Source organism: Panthera tigris, chromosome F2 (genome assembly GCF_018350195.1).
Source record: "Panthera tigris isolate Pti1 chromosome F2, P.tigris_Pti1_mat1.1, whole genome shotgun sequence".
NCBI lineage: Eukaryota > Metazoa > Chordata > Mammalia > Carnivora > Felidae > Panthera > Panthera tigris.
This window is the reverse complement of record NC_056676.1, coordinates 50,384,018-50,405,151: the sequence shown is the minus strand read 5'-3', so window position 1 is coordinate 50,405,151 and position 21,134 is coordinate 50,384,018. Positions and strand designations below refer to the sequence as shown.

Genomic DNA, 21,134 nt, shown 5'->3' with positions numbered 1-21,134 from the left:
TGTTCTTGAGAGAGAAAGAGAGCATGAGTGGGGATGGGACAGAGGGAAAGAGAGGGAGACACAGAATCTGAAGCAGGCTCCAGGCTCTGAGCTGTCAGCACAGAGCCCGATGCGGGGCTTGAACCCACGAACGCTCATGACCTGAGTCGAACTTGGACACTTAACCGACTGAGCCACCCAGGCGCCCCTCCTTGTGTGTTTTCAAAATTTATACTTCCGACCTCAACTAAAGGAGGACATCCCACACCCCCAACCAATTGCCAGGCAGTCTTTGCAAAAACAGAGGCGCTTTGAAGTTTTAAGTAAAACCCTTGGTAGTGCTCAGACTGAACAAGGAGAAAACATCTTCAAAACTACTGAGTGACTGTACAAACTGAATCATTCCTTGTCCCTAGGGACCCTCTTCGTGAGCTTTCTGAAGGTTCAGTATACTCAGAGAGAGGAATGCTACTTTTATTCATTTAACAAATCATCATACACTTTCTATGGCCCAGGCACCAGTCCTTGCAATTTACAAATATTTACTCATCTTATCCTAATAACAACCCTAGGAAATACATACTGCTATCACTGTTTTAGAGATGGAGAAACTGAGGCATAGATAGATTAAATAACTTGTGGCAAGGTCTCATGGCTTTATGGAGGCAATTTACCATGTAAAGGACAGGATGGAGCCCAGGTTACAAAGAGAACAAGAGGGAAAGAAAATAGGTGTCCACTTATGAACTTACATTTTCTCTGTGCCCCAAGTGGCACTGCATATGAATCAGACAATTTGGTCTTAATCGTAATTCTATGCAATTCAGAATGCACGTATTACTACATTTTTTCCTATTATTATGTAAGGCTTTAAAAAACAGGGGCGCCTGAGTGGCTCAGTCTGTTAAGCATCTGACTTTGGCTCAGGTCATGATTTCACAGTTCATGAGTTCGAGCCCCACGTCGGGCTCTGTGCTGACAGTGTGGAGCCTGGAGCCCACTTCGAGTTCTGTGTCTCCTCTCTCTGCCCCTCCCCTGCCCCTGCTCATATTCTCTCTTTCTCTTTCTCTCTCTTAAAAAAATAAACATTAAAAAAATTAAAAATAGGGGCGCCTGGGAGGCTCAGTCTGTTAAGCATCCGACTTCGGCTCAGGTCATGATCTCATTGTCTGTGGATTTGAACCCCACGTCGGGTTCTGTGCTGATAGCGCAGAGCCTGGAGCCTGCTTCAGATTCTGTGTCTCCCTTTCTCTCTGCCCCTCCTCTGCTTGCACTTTGTCTCTCTCTTAAAAAATAAACATTAAAAATTTTTTGAAAAAAAAATAAAAATAAGAAGAAAACTTTAAAAAACATATTTCATTTACCACAAGCAAATTGGATGTTTTACCCAAAGTCATTGCTTCTTTGGTACTGATTTTCTCCATTTTAACTTATCCCACTATTGATCACTTTCTCACTGTAAATGTAAATATAAAATAAATAGGAGAGGCTAGACACATAGTTTCTGGATTTAGTAGAAAAAAATTCTTTTAAAACATGAAAGTTAGTGTCTTATCAGATCTGAACAACGTGCAAAACATTGTTCTTGTATTTCCTTCACAGCAGAAAATAACAGGTAACCATGTAAATGAATCCGAATTTTCATGCCCTCATTTTTTCTTGTTTTTTTTTTATGGTTTTAACATATATAACAAGTTCCATTAGCATTAAATACAAAGTTCTAGATGAATTAAGTTAGTATATTAATTTTGCATGTTTTCAAGAGCAAAGACAGAGTGAGACATGAGTGAGGAGGTTTTCAAGAGAAAGGAGAATTTATCCCTATAAAAAGGCAAAATGTCAATTCAGTTAACTGTTTAAGAGAGTCTGAAATTTAAAAAAATCTCAGTTTTCTGTAAATAATTATTTTATCAGGAATTATTTGATAGCTATAAAGAACAAAGTTCACGTGTATATGGATGCACTTGACCCCTATGTGGGAATCATTCGCCTCACAAACATTTATTGAGCACTTATCAGGCTAGGCAGGGTTGATAAAAATATGTCCATACGTTAAAATTACATCTGTGAATTGACAGTCATTCAAAGTGTAGGCCTCAATTATTTCAACTTACTTTATCTATAAGTAAACTATTGTGGTTGTAGGCTCACACTATTGTTAAGGCTGCTTTCTTTCAAGTCCTTCAAACTGGGCACCATACCAGTTTGTCCTTTTAATAGCTGTGACATATGTCTTATATAATATACCTGTAGCCACTGAGGGATATTAAATTCTATATGCTATGCCTATTTTCATTAAAATTACAAAATCAATGTAATCTCAGTAAGGACATGGGAATCCCATCACCTAACCACCTACTATTCTGTATTCGAAAACTGAGTTACAAAATTCTTATTCCTATCAATCTGACACTGACCAAGTCACCTCTCTAGTTTTCACACGGGGAACATGCAGCGTGGAGGGCAAAAATCCCGCCTGTGAAATAACGATCTAAACGCAAATGGACGTATGATTTTACCTAAATCTTAATATTCATGACATGTATCAGATGACTGGTACAGAAGGACCCTCTCCTTTTATCTTATTTGTAAATATCTTTCAAAACACATTGACTTTCAAGGCAGCTTTGTAAAGCCTGTCTTCTTCAAAGCTGATAAAACTAATAAAACTGATCATTTAGAAGTAACTGGGCTAATGGCAACAAAAAACATTATTAATGGAACAAGAACCAAAGACTATCTGCACTCTAAGTATTCGACATGTTCCTAAAAAACAAAAGTCAGGAATTAGCAGCAAATTGTAGTGAGGGTCTGTGTGTGTGTGTTTTAGCTTCAGTGAGGTACATAAAAGAATAGAGGTCAAAACCAGGTTTTAATGAGACACTGTAGAGTTTTACAATTGTTCAATTTGGTGTCGGTTGCTGCAGAAGGTTGTGATTGAAAATTTTCCTGTGGAAGAAGAAATGTCACAGTATTTTGATAAGCGAGAGATGAACTTTTTTTTTTTTTCCCTTGTGCCATCAGCAAGACGAAAAGAACAAAATGCATCATTTATAACCCACAGCTCAACCATTATCTCCTGGTGAGACACTTGTTTTAAAACACACAAGGACTTTTTCTTCCCCCTTCTACAAAGTCTAGAGCTCTCTGCGAGGCTCCTTCTCCCTTAGAGCCATGAAAGAAAGTGACACTTGTGTGGCCAAAGTTTCCAGGCAACCACATAAGGGCACTCATACACCCTCCAGGTCACAGCCAGTTCTGAAGTACAGAGGAAGCGTACGAACAGCATATGTCTCTTTGATCACAGATATCATCTAAAACTGATGTGGAGAGAAAATCCTGTTCTGCACCAAAGGTTTACAGACTCTTTTCCTGACTTTACCCACAGCATAAAGATAGGGTATACCTTGCTCAAATTTTTGGTCTGAACGTTGCTCAGCACTAAAACTGAATAGTCAAAGTGTGTGTGTGTGTGTGTGCGTGTGTGTGTGTGTGTGTGACCCACAGAAGAATGCTCTTATGATTACCGAAGCCACAACAAATTAGATAAGGTAAAATAGGAAGGAGTGATAAGTATAGTTTAGACACCTTTCACTTCTTTATTCATTAACTGCAAATAATTCTGAGCAACAACTTTGGGCACTGAGGTTAGGCCTCAAAATGTTCTGCTGTTACAGAACTGAATGCCATAACTATGTACAATTATGATGGCCTTCATCTATCAGGAAAAGGTCACGTTTTGTTCAGCATCAGATCCATTTTAGGTAACTTTCCAGCATTTACAGAATTATATCTCCCTACTGTCCCTCAATGATACGGTATAAGCACTTTCTTATACATTTCAGATCTCCGGTTAATACTTAACATATAGGTGTTTAGAAGCTAAGAGTATTTCTACACCATTATTTTAGATGACACTCACAGGAACTCCAGGTCGTTACAGCGCTCACTTGATGCAATGAAAAAAAAATAAAGTTAAGAGACTTGCTCAGGGAACAAGGTGAAGCGCTCAGGTCTAGAACATGCACTAGTGCTCATGGTCCACGGGCTTGTGTGCCATCATTCTGCCGCCATATCCTTCTGGTCGCTTTGCCCACAGGGGGCGTGGCCACCAATACTCTGGGTTGATGTCAAGGCTACACACACGAAACATACACACAAAAATAATTGCTAACTTGTCAAACGGTTCATAATTATCTTCTTTATATAATAAATCAATGAAATTCCTGTTGGTTTACAGTCACGGCCCCTCTAAGGCCAGTGTCTGCAGAGAATTTTGCCAGCATAGTAACAGTCGTTGCCAGTGGCGAAGTGGGGAGGTGCAGTAATTGTCTGATGCAACAGAGCAGAGAAGAAATTACTCTTTCAGAGGATTTACTACAAAGCTCTGGATGCTGTAATTCTTGATCTCTGAAAAGGCATAACCTTAGTATCATTCCTGGTTAGGCCACGGCATGCTGGTGACAAGGGGACATAAGAGCGAGACAACCAGTGTGGTTGCAGAATGCTAGGGCAATGTGGAACCGGGGCAAGTCGTTTGGCTAGTCTGTCATTTCGTACACTGGATCTACCCACGTACATCTCCCAGGAAAGCCCAAGTAACAGCAAGCTCACGTTCTCTGGGGGACTGGTGTGAAGGTAAAGTCTTACACAGTTTGGATGTTAGAAGAGTCATAAGCTTCTTTGTCCATACCGGAAACATTTACTGGATGCTCTTTTTCCAGGAACAGTACCAAACATTTATTGACATCTAACATGTACGAAGTGCTGCACTGAGTATTTTTATTTTATCATCTCAAAAACAATCCTATGGGGTAGGTAGTTTCACCCCCATTTTACACACTGGAAAAACCAACCAAACAAAAACTGAGGTTAATTTGCTCAAAGTCAGAGGAAGGGACAAAGTAAGAGCTAGACCTAGTATTTAATTCTATCAGGACACAATCCTGTATCTCTACTGGTAATAGTTACTGAATACCTGATGGGATGGCAGCCTCTGAGCTCTATGGAAAGGCGAAGCAAGTTGAGGATTAAGGGGACACACTTTGCAGTAGGACTTTTATGCAAAGAGTTCCAACTTCGAAACGTGTAGAGCTAATAAAAGATGAAAATCACGATTTCAAAATGAAATAACAATATTTGAACTTACACATCAATATACCTTCAATACTGTTTCTCAACATAAGAAAGAACACACAGACTTCAACTGTGCTATTTATAAAGCAATATTTTTATTCTGATTTTCAAAGATGTATCATGTCTCTAGTAGGAAATAGCAAACACTTAGCTCAGTGTGACAAGTCAAAAGGCATCCCTCTCTCAGTTTCTTATTTTTCCTCTTTAATTTTTATGTAAGCGATACCTGAGTACAGTCATATAAAAATCATTCAAAACATATATTTTTGGAAAGTATAAGTTCCTTCCCAAGCTTCCCTTACTCCAATTCTCTCACCAGTGGCCAGCCCTCTTAACAATTTGAGCTCTCACATTACTTTATTTCTAAATGGCAAGCCAATTGGCCAATTGACATTTATTAAATAGCTCATTCAAGTCCACTGTTTTCATGTGCATTTATCACACACCAAATACTCATATATGCATGATCAATTTCTGAATGGTTCTGCCTTGCTCTTTCATTTGTCTTTTATTACACTAGTATCATGTAACATAGTGGTCTAATTATTATGCTTATATAACAGGTGTTTATATCTGTAGAAGGCAAATTCTTGTTATTTGAAAGTTATACGTTTCATTACTATTCTTCTAATGGTCACTTACATTTTTTATTTCCATATAGTATTCTATAATTTTCTATCAATTCAATGACTTAAATTCAGTTTATTTTGTGTGTGTGTGTGTGTGTGTGTGTGTGTGCACGTGCATACATCTCCTTCTGACATCTTATGGGATTTGAGACGGCAGAGGTTGTGGGCACATATGCTCAGTGTACCATCTTGAATCCCAATCCTGTCAGCAACGTCAAAATTTTAACACACACGTAAATAGTTCGTGATCATTTTAATACAGTAATTTCCCCAACTAGTCAGGCTGGCATTCAAAGTCTTCAGCGACGTCCTACATATCTCTATTATTAGCTTATCTCAACACTTTACAGCTCCCGTTGCCCCCACATATCTCCCACCCTCTGAAATTGTCCATTTATCTTTTCTCAAGTTGTTATATAAACTTGGACACTCTCTGCATATAATGAAATATCTTCATATCAATTACCCATACTTATAAGTCCACCTCAAAAGCCACCTATTCCGAAATAGTGTCCCCATACTCTTTCTACCCAGAAATAATCTCTTGTCTATACTTTATTCCTCTATGACAATACTTATCACAATAAACCATCTGCTACCATGCATGTGTCTATTTTCTTAAAGACACTAATGATGCTAGAAAAGAGACTATGCCATTTTTACATATTATATATATATATATATATATATTTGTGTGCGTGTATCCCCACAATGTGTAACTTAATTAGGTTCAATTAAGTTATGTATTTTTCTCTTAAATAAGGTTACAAAGCTTGTCACTGGATTCTGCAACAAAATGGTAATTTTGTTCTATTTTTCCCATGCTGCACCTTTATATCTCACTGATATTAATAAGTAATTGACCTACATGTTTGAGCATGCGCATAGTACTGGAAAAGCTGATATCCAACTATGATATTAAATGCTCTCAAGATCCCTTTATACATTATGTTTTCTTACCAATGTAAATACTTTCCCTGTTTAGACAATTTTTTTCCCATCTTTCTTACTTATTTCTTGGTATTAAAAGAGGAACCAGCCTTTATTTGGCTTTCAAACGTTTCTCTTGAATTATGTCCTGTTACCCTGTATGAATTTAATACTCACATTTTATCTCTTGTATCCTTCTTCAGCAATTTAATAGCTATTTTCTTTATTTTATTTCCCTTTGGAATAGTCTCCTCTACAATAACAGGTTATTTGTGTTCTTAAGAACACACCTTATCAAAGAACTTCTGTTATAAAAACAATTATTTTAATTAGAAAAGAAGAGTTCGAAACTAGAAAATTTTAGGCTAGCACAAGTTCATTTTCCCTGTAGGAATGCCAATAACAAAAATGTTTTACAGATATACATATCTAACTGTCATCACAGAATGAAAAGTTAATCAAAATGTATAAAAAACACATCTAAATATTCCTGAGCACATCCTAAAGAACACATAAAAGGAAGCCAAACTCAAGGGCAATAATAGTAACATCAACACATTTAAGACCATCCCTGAGAAACCAAACCAATGAGGAACTCAAACTACCCAGTTAAGTGTCCCTAAGTGGGAAAACTTACTTTCACCATGCATGTGAGCTCCAAATCCAATTTCATTATAACTGAGAAATATCTGTACAATGTCAATCCATTCCCTAATTTATTAACTACGTTATCTCCAATCTGTGTCAGGAAACTCACGCTGGAGGCAAACAGGAACCAAATGGAAATCAGGAACCAAAAGAGTGCCAAATCAAAAGCACCTAAACTCTTTAAAATAAGAATCTTTGGGAGGATGCTCCAGGAGTTTCTTTCCTTTATTTTCCCGGTTTTGAGTTGACCATGTTACATACATTACCTTACTTCCACAACAACCTTATCGCACCATACTTCTTCTACTCATCACACCAAGGATACATCATAGCCTAACAGCTTATGCACATGCGTCCTAGAAATGGATTTTAATCTCAGATTAGCCACCTACTAGCTATTCAACATTGGACAGGTTACTGAGCCTTGTTGGACCTCAATTTCTGCATGTATACAATGGAATTGATAATCGCACCTACCCCATGAGGTTGTTGAGATGATTAAATGATTTATTCATTTTTTCCATTTACATATGCTTTGTAGAATGGTGTGTCATACATAGATATCACTTATAAATGTTAGCTATATTTATTATTATTCTCGTCTCCAAATCCTAAAGCCAAGTTGTCCTTAACTAACAAATAGCAAAATACTTGGTTGTCCATTCACTACTGTTCCTTAGTGTTTTTAAATGTCTGCATAATTTTCAACAGGTATATCACAAAGTAATCTATGACTTAAAATTGTGATCTATCTTTTTTTAATTCACGTTGATTTATTTTTGACAGAGAGAGACAGAGCATGAATGGGAGAGGAACAGAGAGAGAGGGAGACACGGAATCCAAAGCAGGCTCCAGGCTGTGAGCCGTCAGCACAGAGCCCGAGGCTCAAACCCACGCACTGTGACCTAAAACTCAGGAATCATGACCTCAGCCAAAGTCGGATGCTTAACCGACTGAGCCACCTAGGTGCCCCAAAAATTGTGATCTATTTTTGTCGCAAAACAAACCAGCATCCATTGCAAACTGTAGAAATAAAAAGTGGTTTAGGGGATGCCCCACCGGCTCGCTCGCACATAGTTTCTCACATAGTTTGTAAATGTATGCAATGTTCAACTAGGCTTTTCTTGCCCAACAATTACATTTCAAAGAGCTTGTTGCCACTGAAAACACCTCCTTTCAGGCCAAACTTCACCTATTTTTCTTTTCTGCTTGTAGCATTTGTGTGGTTGTAATAACACAAAGGAATCTGCATGATTTCAGAGCATGACTCATTTCCAGCAAATCAACACACACATTCTCAATTTTTCATGCATGAGAGATGTGTAAAACTATAAAAATGTTTGGACATTTGAGGAGACTAAATCAACAGACAGTAAGCGTTTTATCAAATCTACAAGTGAAATTAAACTTTAATTTGAATAAATAAACTGTACCATGAAAGAGGAATTGCTATCCATCTGAGCTAAAAAGATGGAGTATAATTGTATCTATGTTAATAGACACAGCAAGCACAAGGAAATTGCAGCAGAGGCTCCTGCACGAACATGCTGATGATTCACAGGTGTGTAGGCACGGCTTGTAAACACAGATGGAAAGGGTGACAAATAGATGAATATATCAGTTACAATTGTGGTGTGCCCCTCTTCAAAGACGGCATTTATTTTTCCAAATTCTTGGATGGTTACAAAAGAGGTGTCTATGAGATGACAAAGATGTTATCGATACTCAGAGTGCTTCTGACTAAATTAACTGAGATGAAATCAACTTGGTCCCAAAATTTTCAGGGAAGAAGATCTCATCAATTATTTTGTTATTATCCGTGTTATGGTAATAGAGTAAATATTGGCTAATTCCAAAAGAAGGATAAACAACGATCACGATCATAAAGAAGGACTGTTTTTTGTTTATATCATCAAGTTGTCAAGGAGAATTACTTTTCAGAATAACAAAGTGCATCCTGATTATACTTAACACTACTGAATCAGGACCCCTCTTGCCAAAGAATTCATTCGCTGAAACCAATGGTCTCAATCAAAACATTTTGCTTCTTACGACTCCAAAATTGCTATCCTTGATAATGGTAATCTGATTTAGTTTTATAGGCCTATTTTGCTTTTTGTTTAATTGTTTTAAGTTTATTTATTTATTTTGAGAACGAGAGAGAGAGAGAGAGAGAGAGAGAGAGAGAGGGGAGAGAGAGAGAAGAGAGAGAGGAGAGAGAGAGAGGTTGGAAGCTAGTGCGCAAACAGGGGACTAACAGAGTGAGGGATAGAGAGAATCCCAAACAGGCCCCCCTGCTGTCAGTGCAGAGCCCACTGAGGGCTTGATCTCACCAACTGTGAGATCATAACCTGAGCTGAAATCAAGAGTCAGACGCTTAAGTGACTGAGCCACCCAAATGCCCCATAAGCCTACTTTGATTAGTGCAAATATCAAAACATGCTTAACCTGATGTGATTCTACTCCACATTCTTTGTTCTGAAATAAATTACTGAGGTGTAGTGTGTGGCCCCATAAAACTTGTTTTAAAAACCAACAGGAAAAATTCCAACAAGTAATATTATTCAATGAGTTGATGATTCTCTTTATTTGTATAACCTCAGACCGGGAGTATGCCAGAGGTTATAGAGCAAGAGCTCTAGAAGCAGAAGGCATGCATTTACATTCCTATATCACTGCCTACTAATCCTGGGGCCTCAGTTTCTTTTCCTAGAAAGTGGGGATAATTGCATTTATTTCATGGGATTGCGGCGAGGATAACAGTTAATGGTTGGGAACACTGCTGGGAACAGTCAACTTTATACAGATGTTTACTATTATTTCTATCAATGGTATAATAACTATATTAGACATACAGAGCAGCAAAAATTATTGTCAAAGGAGAGAAAAGAGAAAAATTAGTATAACAGCACTATTCCATGTGCCATAAAATATTCATTTTATCATTATAAATATTCAAACATATGGCCACGTCAAGGACAGCCTGAGCCATCAGAAACGTATTTTCTCTAAATGCTGCCCAATCTCAACTGATAACAGACCATGCTTCTTGAATATAAAAAACAAGTGTTTTTTAAAAACTACCATTATTTAAGGTTATCTAAAAGTATACCCAGATACAAACATCATTTTCAAATATTAACAGTCTCCAAATATATTTATCCCACACCACCACTGCTTATGTTCTCACTCATTAAGCACTTTTCAAGAAGAGATCAGTTATTGCTTTGGTTGCCTTTCCAGAATCCATCACTTCCCCTTTCCCTATAATTTCTATGTGGCTTAAGAAAAACCAGTTCCCTTCTATCTCAAGAAGGGTAACACATGGTACATGAACTAGGACAATTCATTCCATTCTCTCTTCTGCAATGACTGGCTCAAGAAGTAGACATGCAATTTAAGCCAAAGCAATCAGAGCCAACAGCAAGACCTTTAGAAAAAATGCCTAGACACGAGAGCTTGTTAGCTCTGGGCTGTGTAGTTCTATCCTATCAGGAGGAAAACTAACCTAGGGAAGAAGCTGAAACCCAAAATAGGGCAGGAACAGGAGCCTGGCAAAGAACCAGAGCCTGCAACTCTGAAGGCATCGTGATTCTTTGGCATTTTCAGTTACGCGAACCAATCCTTTCTCTATGCAATTCATATTAGGCTTTGCTATTTATTAAAAAGGATTTTCTAAATAAGACAAGAGTGCAAGGGTAGGGGCTGAGGATCTTAGCCCAGGAATCTAAAACAAAACAAAATATTGGCTTAAAAAACATGGTATGATTTTGAATGGATGGGTGTTCCTCGGGGCTCTTGATCTTACTCCTGACTGCTCGTAGGGCAGTTGTAAAGATCAAATGGGGAATCGCATGCGAAGTATCAGCACAGCGCCTGGTCCACAGCACACAATAAACACACGCTCCTCCTACTTACTCCTAACCTCTTATCCTTCCCAAGAGAAGATACAAAGTAGCATCGGTGTTAAGCACTTCCAATACCACCAGCAAGATTTGCAGGAGAAAAAAATTGAATTTGTTAACACTTTTTAGCTTAGCAGCATGTCTTCCTATTTAAAATCAATAAATATTTAAGTATATTTGGCAGTGACAGTTCAATGGTTTTGAAACTTTTCCCACCGTTCTAGGGACACTGGCTAGGGCAGTCTCTCCCCTCTGTCCTTACCTCCAGGGCTCCCCAGTTTCCCGAGTCACTGAGGCTGCTAACATTAACCTCGGCCCTTCATTCATTCACATCAACATATCAGTAACTTAATACACAAACTTACTTTTTTTGCATATCTTTAACAGAGAGTGAGATGATGGTTAACTTCAATGTATTTATTCATATAAATATTGGCCACGAGCCTACTATGTGCAGGCCCCACATTAAGCTTTGCAGACAGAACCAGAAACAAACAAAAAGTGAGGCACAGTCTGTGTCTTACTGAGCTTTGAGTCTAGGGAGAAAGACAAGCAATAATCAAATAATTCTATGACAGACCTAAACTGCAACGGGGACAAATCCTGCAGAGAAGAACACACGTCGGATGACAGCCCCGAAGACAGAGACCCTTAAGAAGGTCGGGAGAAGCTTTGCAGGGGGAGGCGAGTGTGGCGCTGGGGCTCAGAAAAGAGGGAACAGAGAGCATGCTCCCAGCTACCAGGACAACATGTAGCATGGCAAGGCGAAAGCAACGTATTGTGCACAGTGAGACCTCCCACAACAGCCAGGGGAGCTGGAGAGAAGACCTGAGACTGTAAGGACCTCTTGCTGCCCAGGCAGTCCCAGTAGACTCCAGGCATCCACTTAGTGGGGCTGCAGATGGGATTGATACGAGGTACATGTGGGCTACAGATGTAAGTCAGAAACTGTATGTAATTCATCAGCTTACAATCTCTATCAGAAAGTAAGTGGTGCCTTTTAAGGCAGTAGTGTTTCTCTAAGTGCCATCAGCATTACAACCATCTGGCTTTCAACTATCTCTCTACCTAAAATCCTTACTCCAGACCCACGTGTTCCAACGAGTTGTGGGTCTGATCCAGAAATCTACATTTGTCACTAGTTCCCAAGGTGACTCTTAGGCATACTATAGATTGAGAGCTAGTGACTAAAGCAACATCGCCTATTCTACTTTCGGAAAATATTCCAAATAAGTCGATTTACACCCTACTGAAATGGAATATTAGCTCATTTAAAACTCTACTAAATATTATAAATAAAGTCAATACTTTTTGTAAAGCATATATGAAATTCTTCATAGGTGAAAATATAACTTCTAAAAGATACAATTTCATAAATATTAATTCACATACTTGGAGAAGGATACGGACACAAGGAAGAGTGTACATATAACCTCAGTTATTCATAGGAGCGCTAAGAGCACAAAGTATACAGGGATTCTGCCCGGAATAGATATGCATTTTATAAAGTAATTTAGAGATTCAAACAATGGAGTTCGATTTCTAGTTTGCCTTATTCTACATTTCTACATTTAGGATACTAACTATTGAACGTGATAATAAACATGAGATCAGAGAGAAAGGGATTTTTCCCCCATGAACTCCTTATATAGACCTTAAAAAATAGGCATCGCTTTGGATCAGATACCCATTATCAATTTGGACAGAGAGTGTCTGAACCACTATTATCTGCAAATGATTCATGAGTGCAGGTATTTCGCTACCTGAGGATTTTAGTGAAACCATAAATATAAGAAAAGACAGAAGCTGGAATTCATAAAGGGCCTTGAGAAATATCTAAGATAGAAAATTATGTCCAATCTGAAGAAAAAAGTAATTTAGCAATTCTGACTCAGATGCTTCTGTCTATTGCCAGAAGGGCCTCTTTCTTATTTACCAGCTATTTTGCATGTTAACCTCTCCCTTCCACCACAGAAAACACAAAAGCTAACCAGCCTGCTGAAACTCACTTCTGGTGAAAGCAGACTTTAAAATAAAATCATTGATCATACAGAGCTAACACTTTAAACAAACTAGGATAAGAGCAATCTTGTGGAGATTCACAAAGCCATGATTTAACAGGGAAACTGAAGCTTTTTCTATATTTAAAAAGTAAAAAAAAATTATATATATATATATATATATATATATATATATATGTAACATGCATAAACACATACACACACACATATATATGTACTTTTGGCATGATATGTGGGCTGACATAGAAATCTCCAAATACTGTCTTCCCTATTAAAATTCTTAATGTAAGAGCAAACCACTGCCACTTTGGAATAAATAACACTTTCCTCTTTCGGCTTTACTGCCTTATGTCAGAGATATGGCTATTTGGCCAATTAATTTATAGAAAAGCAAACAATATACTCCTGACATTTATAAAGTTAATCATGCATTAAATCATTTAAAAATACAAGGGTGTATTTTTTCTTTCTGCCATTCTTCTTGAAACATATAAACTGTTTAACATTAAAAAAAAACCCTCTGGAGTCCCACCAGTTGTCGAAGATCACTTAAAAGCCAGACTAAAGGAGGAATTTACAATATGTGATTGGCTATTGATTTTATGTATAAATGAATACCTAGTGACATAAAATGCAAAAGCTGATTTTTTTTCATTACTACTATATCCATTATTCATAGAATGTTTTCCATGTGCCATGCATGGTGCTTAATGTTTTGCAAAGCAATAGCGTATCTCTTCCTAAAAATGAATCAGTTGGGTACTTATTCTTATTCCCATTTTATAGAAGAGGAAATTGAGCCCCAGGATCAACCAGCTTAAAAGGTCAAATTTGAAATTTGAACCCATGACCGTCTGCTTGCAACACCCATGATCTTCAAATATTAGATATGTGAATGTTATTATTTTCCGAAATATCCCATATTAGCCTGATATATATAGGACTCTCGATATTTCAAGGTAATGTCAAGAATGCACATTTACGGTCTTTGCACACAAAGTTCATTCTCGAGTGCCACTATAATCGGTTTGCTTGCTCTGGATTACTGGTTTGGTCTGCACTGACCGAGTGATTCCTGCAATGAACAGTACACAGCGGCAGCTGCTAATGATTCAGGATATAATTTTGTGACCTTAAAAGAAACAGCTTTCTCCTTTAAAAAGAAATATTAGCTTGGATTGGCTTATTTGACCTTTTGGTACTCGACTCTTACCCACTAAAATAATTTGTCCACTAAAATTCCAAAGAAGTTGATAGCAGAGCAACAGAATGAAGATTTCAAAAGGCATCTAAGTTGAATACACTTGCCCACTTAAAAGAGTTCCCTAGAGGCAGAATAAAGCAGAGATTCCTGACAATCACTGCCATCACTGGCTTGGGTCTGGCAATCACCACCCGCCAGGTGGAAAACTGAGAAACACTTGCCCACTTCTCTGCTATTGTCATTTCATTTTGATATCTGCTGAAATGCAAATAGGCCTGAAAGAGATAGCAACTTCACCAGCTATTTACCTCTTAGTGCGGACTGGCTTATTAGAATCTTCCTGGGAAGAGATCTGTTGATGGATGAGACAGGGAAAGAAAGATGGGCAGTTCTAGTCTGGCAGAGTGAGAAGGTCATGTAGTGGACGCTGCTGAAGGATGAGGGGCTGTCAGTGCAGAGGTAGACAGTAGCACTACAGAAGCTCCTTTCATGCCAATTTGGCCAGAACCCACCCGTTCTGAAGCCCAACCCCCACCTCCTTGCTCTGCAAGCAGATTTAGCAGCTGGCCCAGGGACTGAGCATTTCTGACTGCTGCAGGCAGGCTTGCACCAAGGGGGCCTGTACTGTCGGCAGCCCAGCTGTCTTAAATGCCAGGCAACCACTGATAGACTGACCACAGATAGCCAAGCACTCAGAAGCCAGTATGCAAATCTGTAAGATAAAGGTAAAATTTCTCAGGCAGTGAACATATTTTGAGACCTTCTAAATCTTCCCTCCTTGGAGACCTGCTTAAGGAGCAGGAAGGGATGGGCATTTGTAAGGCTTCAGGGGGTACACCCAGCTCCCCATAATCTCACTCTGGTGCCTGAATCTGTAATCCAGTTCTTCCTAATTGGCAAGTTGACTACTGTCATACTGTTATTGGAAGGGGTGCTTTGAGCGACTCTGAACTTGAATAATCAATACATTCTTGTTGGAGTTGTTTTGCAACCTCTCCGCAAAAAAATTAAAAAGTATTCCAAACACCTTAAAGATGTCATGGTACCTAGAGAGACCTCGCTGAGAACTGGGGATTGACAAAGATGAGGAATAGGAGAGATAAAGTATCTTGTGCATATTTTCATGTAATCAATCACTATATTTCCTGACTGAATAGTGTTTGCCACCATCTCATTATAGTGAATCATCTACAAAATAAGATTCCAAAGTGAAGCAATACCTTGCAAACTTAAAAAAAAAATGCAGTCCTCTGCCCTGATATGCCTAAATAGCCCAACTAATCCAGACACAAGCAGTGTTCCCCAACAATAAAGATGTTTTTGTTTCCATTGGATTTTTGAAAGTAAATTGTTCAAAATTATGTTATACTTAGACCTCATAGGGAAGGGAGGTGACTTGTGTCTCCAACAGTCTCTAAGGCCACCTGTTGAGACACAGAAGGCTGCAGTCATAGCTCCCTATCTGGCAAAGGAAAGAGAGGGATAAGATTACATAAAGGGTAACAACAGCACAGTATTAAGTGGTGGAGAAAGCTGAGGAAGTTGAACTAAGACTGGTTAATCTCAGCGATTGCTTTGGGACACGATAGAGGCATGTCAGATCACTGTAATATGCACAGACAGTGCACCAGATGACTACAGAATACAAGAACACAGGATAGCCCAGGCACATATCTGCTAACTGTATGAACGTGCTACTGATTGAACATGTCTACTGAAAACAAAATGTCCTGCATGGAAAGTAAATCCTCGTGTTTTATCTTCTGCATAAGAATTTGCCCCCCAAATTACCATTAATTTTATTTTAGCAGCGGCAACTATATTAATATCAAGAAAGCCTGTAAAACACTTTATGTCTACTACTCCCCTTCCTTAAATGACTCCCAGTTTAAAAAAAAAAAAAAAGGAACAGAAAAGAAGGGAAAGAAGGATAATGTAAAGTTCAGCCATCAAAAATGGCTTCATTAAGATCCTTAATGAAGCACATGAGAGCCATTTATTGACTCTTCAACTATTAAGATGGAACATTATTACTGCTTTAATAGTATTTCCATTTTCATTTAGGAAATAACTAATCAAGGGATCAATGTACCAAAGACTTTATTTTCTTTCCCTTGGGTCACTGCGAGTACATTTTTTAAAATGCAAAAAACCTAAGAGCAATTCCCCCTGGCCCCGTATCGCGTGAACAATTTAAAGAGATAACAAGAAGGGTGAGAGGTCAACAGCTACCGATCTGAGCACTGTTATAAAACAAATGAAAACTGTGAGGGGAGAGTCTCCCCTTCGGGGAGAAAGAAGGGATCCCTTCCGCGGCTCAGAAGCATCCCCTCGTAGGTATGCAAAGTGCCTCCACCCTGACCTGCTGTCAACCCAGGAAACATTTCTATTTCTCAGACTCACTTAGAATGCAAACTACGGTTTTCCTGGTAGTTCTCTCAGCTCTGCTTCCTTTGAGGTACAGATGTGTAGCCACAGAACCCAATCAGATAACGCCTATTTACATATTTATAAAGTCTCCTGTAAGATCTCCTATCAATTGTTGCCGCTATATATAGGCCTTTCAAAGTGTCTTGTGGGCCCAGCGCTCTACTGCACCGCTCCCTTCAGGAATCCTGATATATCGCATAATGTGATTTCAATGTAAATGGGGCCCATCACACAATCACACCACTCCACAAACTATTTTCTGCCGGGATAGCTTAAATCTAAACACACTCAAGCAGCTTGCTGCACTGGAGCAAGATTTCTTCCCCATTTAAAAAAATTTTTTCAAAAAAAAAAAAAAAATCCCAAATCCCAGCACAACAATGCCAGGGAAGAAAAAAAAAAAAAATCTGAACGTTTTCTGCAGAAAGATGGGCCGTCTCCAAATCCTTGTGCCCTATCAGACAAATTAAAGTAAATCAAGCATGAAATGAAGCCGAAGAGCCCCGAGATAAGGCTCCTTTAAGTCGTTTACAGATTAGGATAGAGAGAGGTGCATCTGGTCTCTGGCAGCGAAGGAGGCCAGTTTCTCAGCTCACAATAGCAGCCTGTGTATAGGATTACCTTACCTTGTCACTGACAAGGGAGGAGGCGCCTGCAAGATGTCTCTAACTAACTTCCTAATGTCCCCGGTTAAGTTCTCCTATTAAAGTATTAACTGCTACAATGAGAGAAATACATTTTGATAAAAACAAACCAAAAAAAAAAAAATCCCAGAGACTGATTTATGAACTGGTCAGAAACTGATAAACTGGGGGTGGGGGGCTGGGGGTCTGCTACCAGCCGATGAGCCTCTTCTCTTATCAGTCAGGATTCTGCTACCAGAGACAGAAGCTGATAAGTTTCCAACAGGAATTAGTGACACAGCCAGGAAACTGTGTGTTACTGGTGGCACTGGGTGCTCTAGCGGCCGCCAAAAGGACTCTCATGTTATCAGATGGGATTTTGCCGCTGTAACCAGTGAGGTATTCTCCAAGAGCAACTGGACTCTCTCTCAAAATGCTTCATGATTAATGGTTAAACTATAATATGAGGTAGGTGTCAGATTTTCTTGGAAGCATCTGGAATTCTGCAGCTTCTCAGGGAAGACCTTTCCATTCCTTGGCAGCTGGAAACTCTCCCCGCCCCCTTTCCTTCCTTGACAAGGAACTTTTTCTTCTCCAATAAATTTTATGTATACATTGTTTCCAATCTTTCATTTTCCACCAGGGAAGAGACACTGCAATCTACCCAACCTACTACTCCTCAGCTTCATTTACTCTCAAGAATGCATTCTGAAATTCAGTTATAAAGTGGCGGGGAAGAGAGGGGTGGGTGGGGTTACTGTGTTCGCTTTCAGTCAGTTGTCAACTTTCTCCCCAGAACCAGACAAGAGACTCATGTTATTGACTGGGCCGTTACTGAGAATGAAACTGAGTACAATTCTTTTAGGGCACTACTCACTTTATTCTGTATTCTAATGAAACTATTTTCTTGTGCCTAATGGCCCAGTATATTTGTATTGCCCTTGTAGTTTACACTGTGCCATCACTTATATTTTGACATTTGAACTTTTTTTATATAGAAAAAGCTTCATAAATGGTTTATTTTCACCTCAATATTGACTTTACATATTTGACTTTACAATATTGACTTTACATTTCCCATTCTTACATAATGATCTCCTTTATTTTTAACACCCCACTGAAAAAAAATAATAATGAAATAAAGATATCTTTATAATTGACATTTGAACTTCAAGAGCAATACCTTGAGATAGGCAACATTACCAAAAAATTATGATGAACAAATTAAGGATCAACTGGATTAAATGACTTGCCCAAAATTATTCAGTTGGTTAAATACAAAGTCTGAACTTACAGCCAAACCTCAAGGTCCTTCCTAATATGTAACAACTGGTTACCTAATTTTCTCATCTTTGGATTAAGGGACTCATGAGAAGTCCTCAAGTGGTCTGATGATAGAGACAGGCATTCACTCTAGGTCCAAGATCACTTAGAGTCAAGATTCATGTGGTCTGCGGCATTTCAGAGACATGTATGACACATTCTAAGATATGAGTATGTGGTATAGACTAATGCGAATAGATACGATTTTCTCTCAGGTAACTCTATTCAGGAGCTCTTTGGGTTAAAAAGTATAGAATCATCTTATTAATACTAACAGCAAAATGTTTGAATGAATTTTAAACTTGGTCTTGGTCTGGCTTACATGGACCCCTCTGCTTTCATTTCTCTCTACCTTTCTAAAATTATCTCTTATCATACCTCTTCAAGAGATCTACTTCAACCCTACTAATTTACATGTTTGTATTTTCTCTACTGTCCATATGGAATTATTTAAAATTACTTATAAGTAGTAATATACAATGCATGCAATTTTATTTAATGGTATTTCTCAATCAAGTTTCTATCCTGACACCATTAGACAACAGAACAAAATATTCTCAAGGCAACATCTTCAAGAGAGTGTCAGGAGCTGCAAAAGAAAAAGTTTAAAATATAAAGTAGTTTCCTTTTTAAATAGTATAGTTTTTTTTAACCTGAATTATAAGATTTTACCTCAAAATGGAGAAAATTTAGAGTCACATGTTATAAAACACTTGGACAGTAACTCTAATAGTAAACTCTGGGGGTGCCTGGGTGGCTCAGTTGGTTAAGCGTCCGACTTCACCTCAGGTCATGATCTCGCAGTCTGTGAGTTCGAGCCTCGCGTTGGGCTCTGGGCTGACGGCTCCGAGCCTGGAGCCTGTTTCAGATTCTGTGTCTCCCTCTCTCTCTGACTCTCCCCCATTCATGCTCTGTCTCTGTCTCAAAAATAAATAAACGTTAAAAAAATTTTTAATAGTAAACTGTGTATGTGAATACCGATGAAAACCCCATGGAAGTCGCATGTTCAAAACAGTTATGAATATGTCTGTAATTATTTTCAGTGGAGTAGGTTGAGGATAATCCTGCTCTCAGCACAGAATTGATATATTTACAAATCTGTGACCAAATGATGATATCTAACAAGTGCTCACTGCTGCTGCTCCAAAATAATAAACTATCTTAAATTATGCCAAAAAAGATAAGAGACATGCTTTATTTCCCCATTTATTAATACTGTGAGGAGGTGACATTTATTCATGATATTTACAGTGCCTCTTTACACTTGACTTTGGGCAAAGCACTTACTATTATTATTTTTTGCTTCCTCATTGTGTATGATTTGGAAACAGATTTATTCCTGTTTTAAAAAATATATATATCATTCAGTTAAGAAAAAGAGTTACAATATGTTCTTCTTCCATAAAATATTTTTGTCAAACACAGGCTAAAATATTCTTCATGCGTGTTATGTCATATTGTGCTTTATTGGAATTTGAAACTTTAAAATTTCTTAATACAATGGACATAAAATAGATTTATGGTACATTTTATCGTCTTTTGTGTGTAAATTGGCTATATATATCTCACTGATTACCACTGATTAATCATTACTTTCACCATTACCAATTTTCTTAAAGGAGTAGTAATAATATTTGAGGTGTTACAGAACTGTAGAATCTTTCTTACTAAATGAAACAAAGTAGCATTTGATCAATTCAAAAAATAGCAAAACCCAAATACTATATTTGGATTTTACAGACTTCACTGGAATGTCATCAGAAAAAAAAAAAAGTATGTTTTAGACATCATTTAATATGTATTTACTGTGTTTGGGACCATTTTCCCCTGTAAGTCATCTTCTATGACAAATACTATTTTGCTTTTTTTTTTAAAAAAAATTTTTAATGTTTATTCATTTTTGAGAGAGAGAGAGAGAGAGAGCGCGAGCGAGCGAGCACGGGTGGGGGAGGGGCAGAGAAAGAGGGAGACACAGAATCTGAAGCAGGCTCTAGGCTGCAAGTTGTTAGCACAGAGCCCAGCACAGAGCCCAGCACAGAGCCCGACACAAGACTCGAACTCACAAACCATGGTATCATGACCTGGCCAAAGTCGGATGCTTAACCAACTGAGCCACCCAGGTGCCCTGACAAATACTATGTATCTATCTATGAGTAAATAAATGGAAAACTAACCAAATGGCTTCAACATTCTAGTATGTGCTGGCTGTCTGTGTGTTTCGCCAGACTCAAATCAATCAGACTGAAACCTGCATTTCTTCAAAAGTTCTGTGCGCTGGCACTTTTCATAGTAACAAAACAACTATG

The 21,134-nt window shown here is 38.3% G+C and overlaps 1 protein-coding gene across 2 annotated transcripts in view; it reads right to left on the bottom strand.

Moving 5' to 3' along the window:
* The window catches only part of ZFPM2 (zinc finger protein, FOG family member 2), a 466,243-nt gene that overhangs the window by 267,924 nt on the left and 177,185 nt on the right, over positions 1–21,134 (bottom strand). The window lies entirely within an intron of this gene.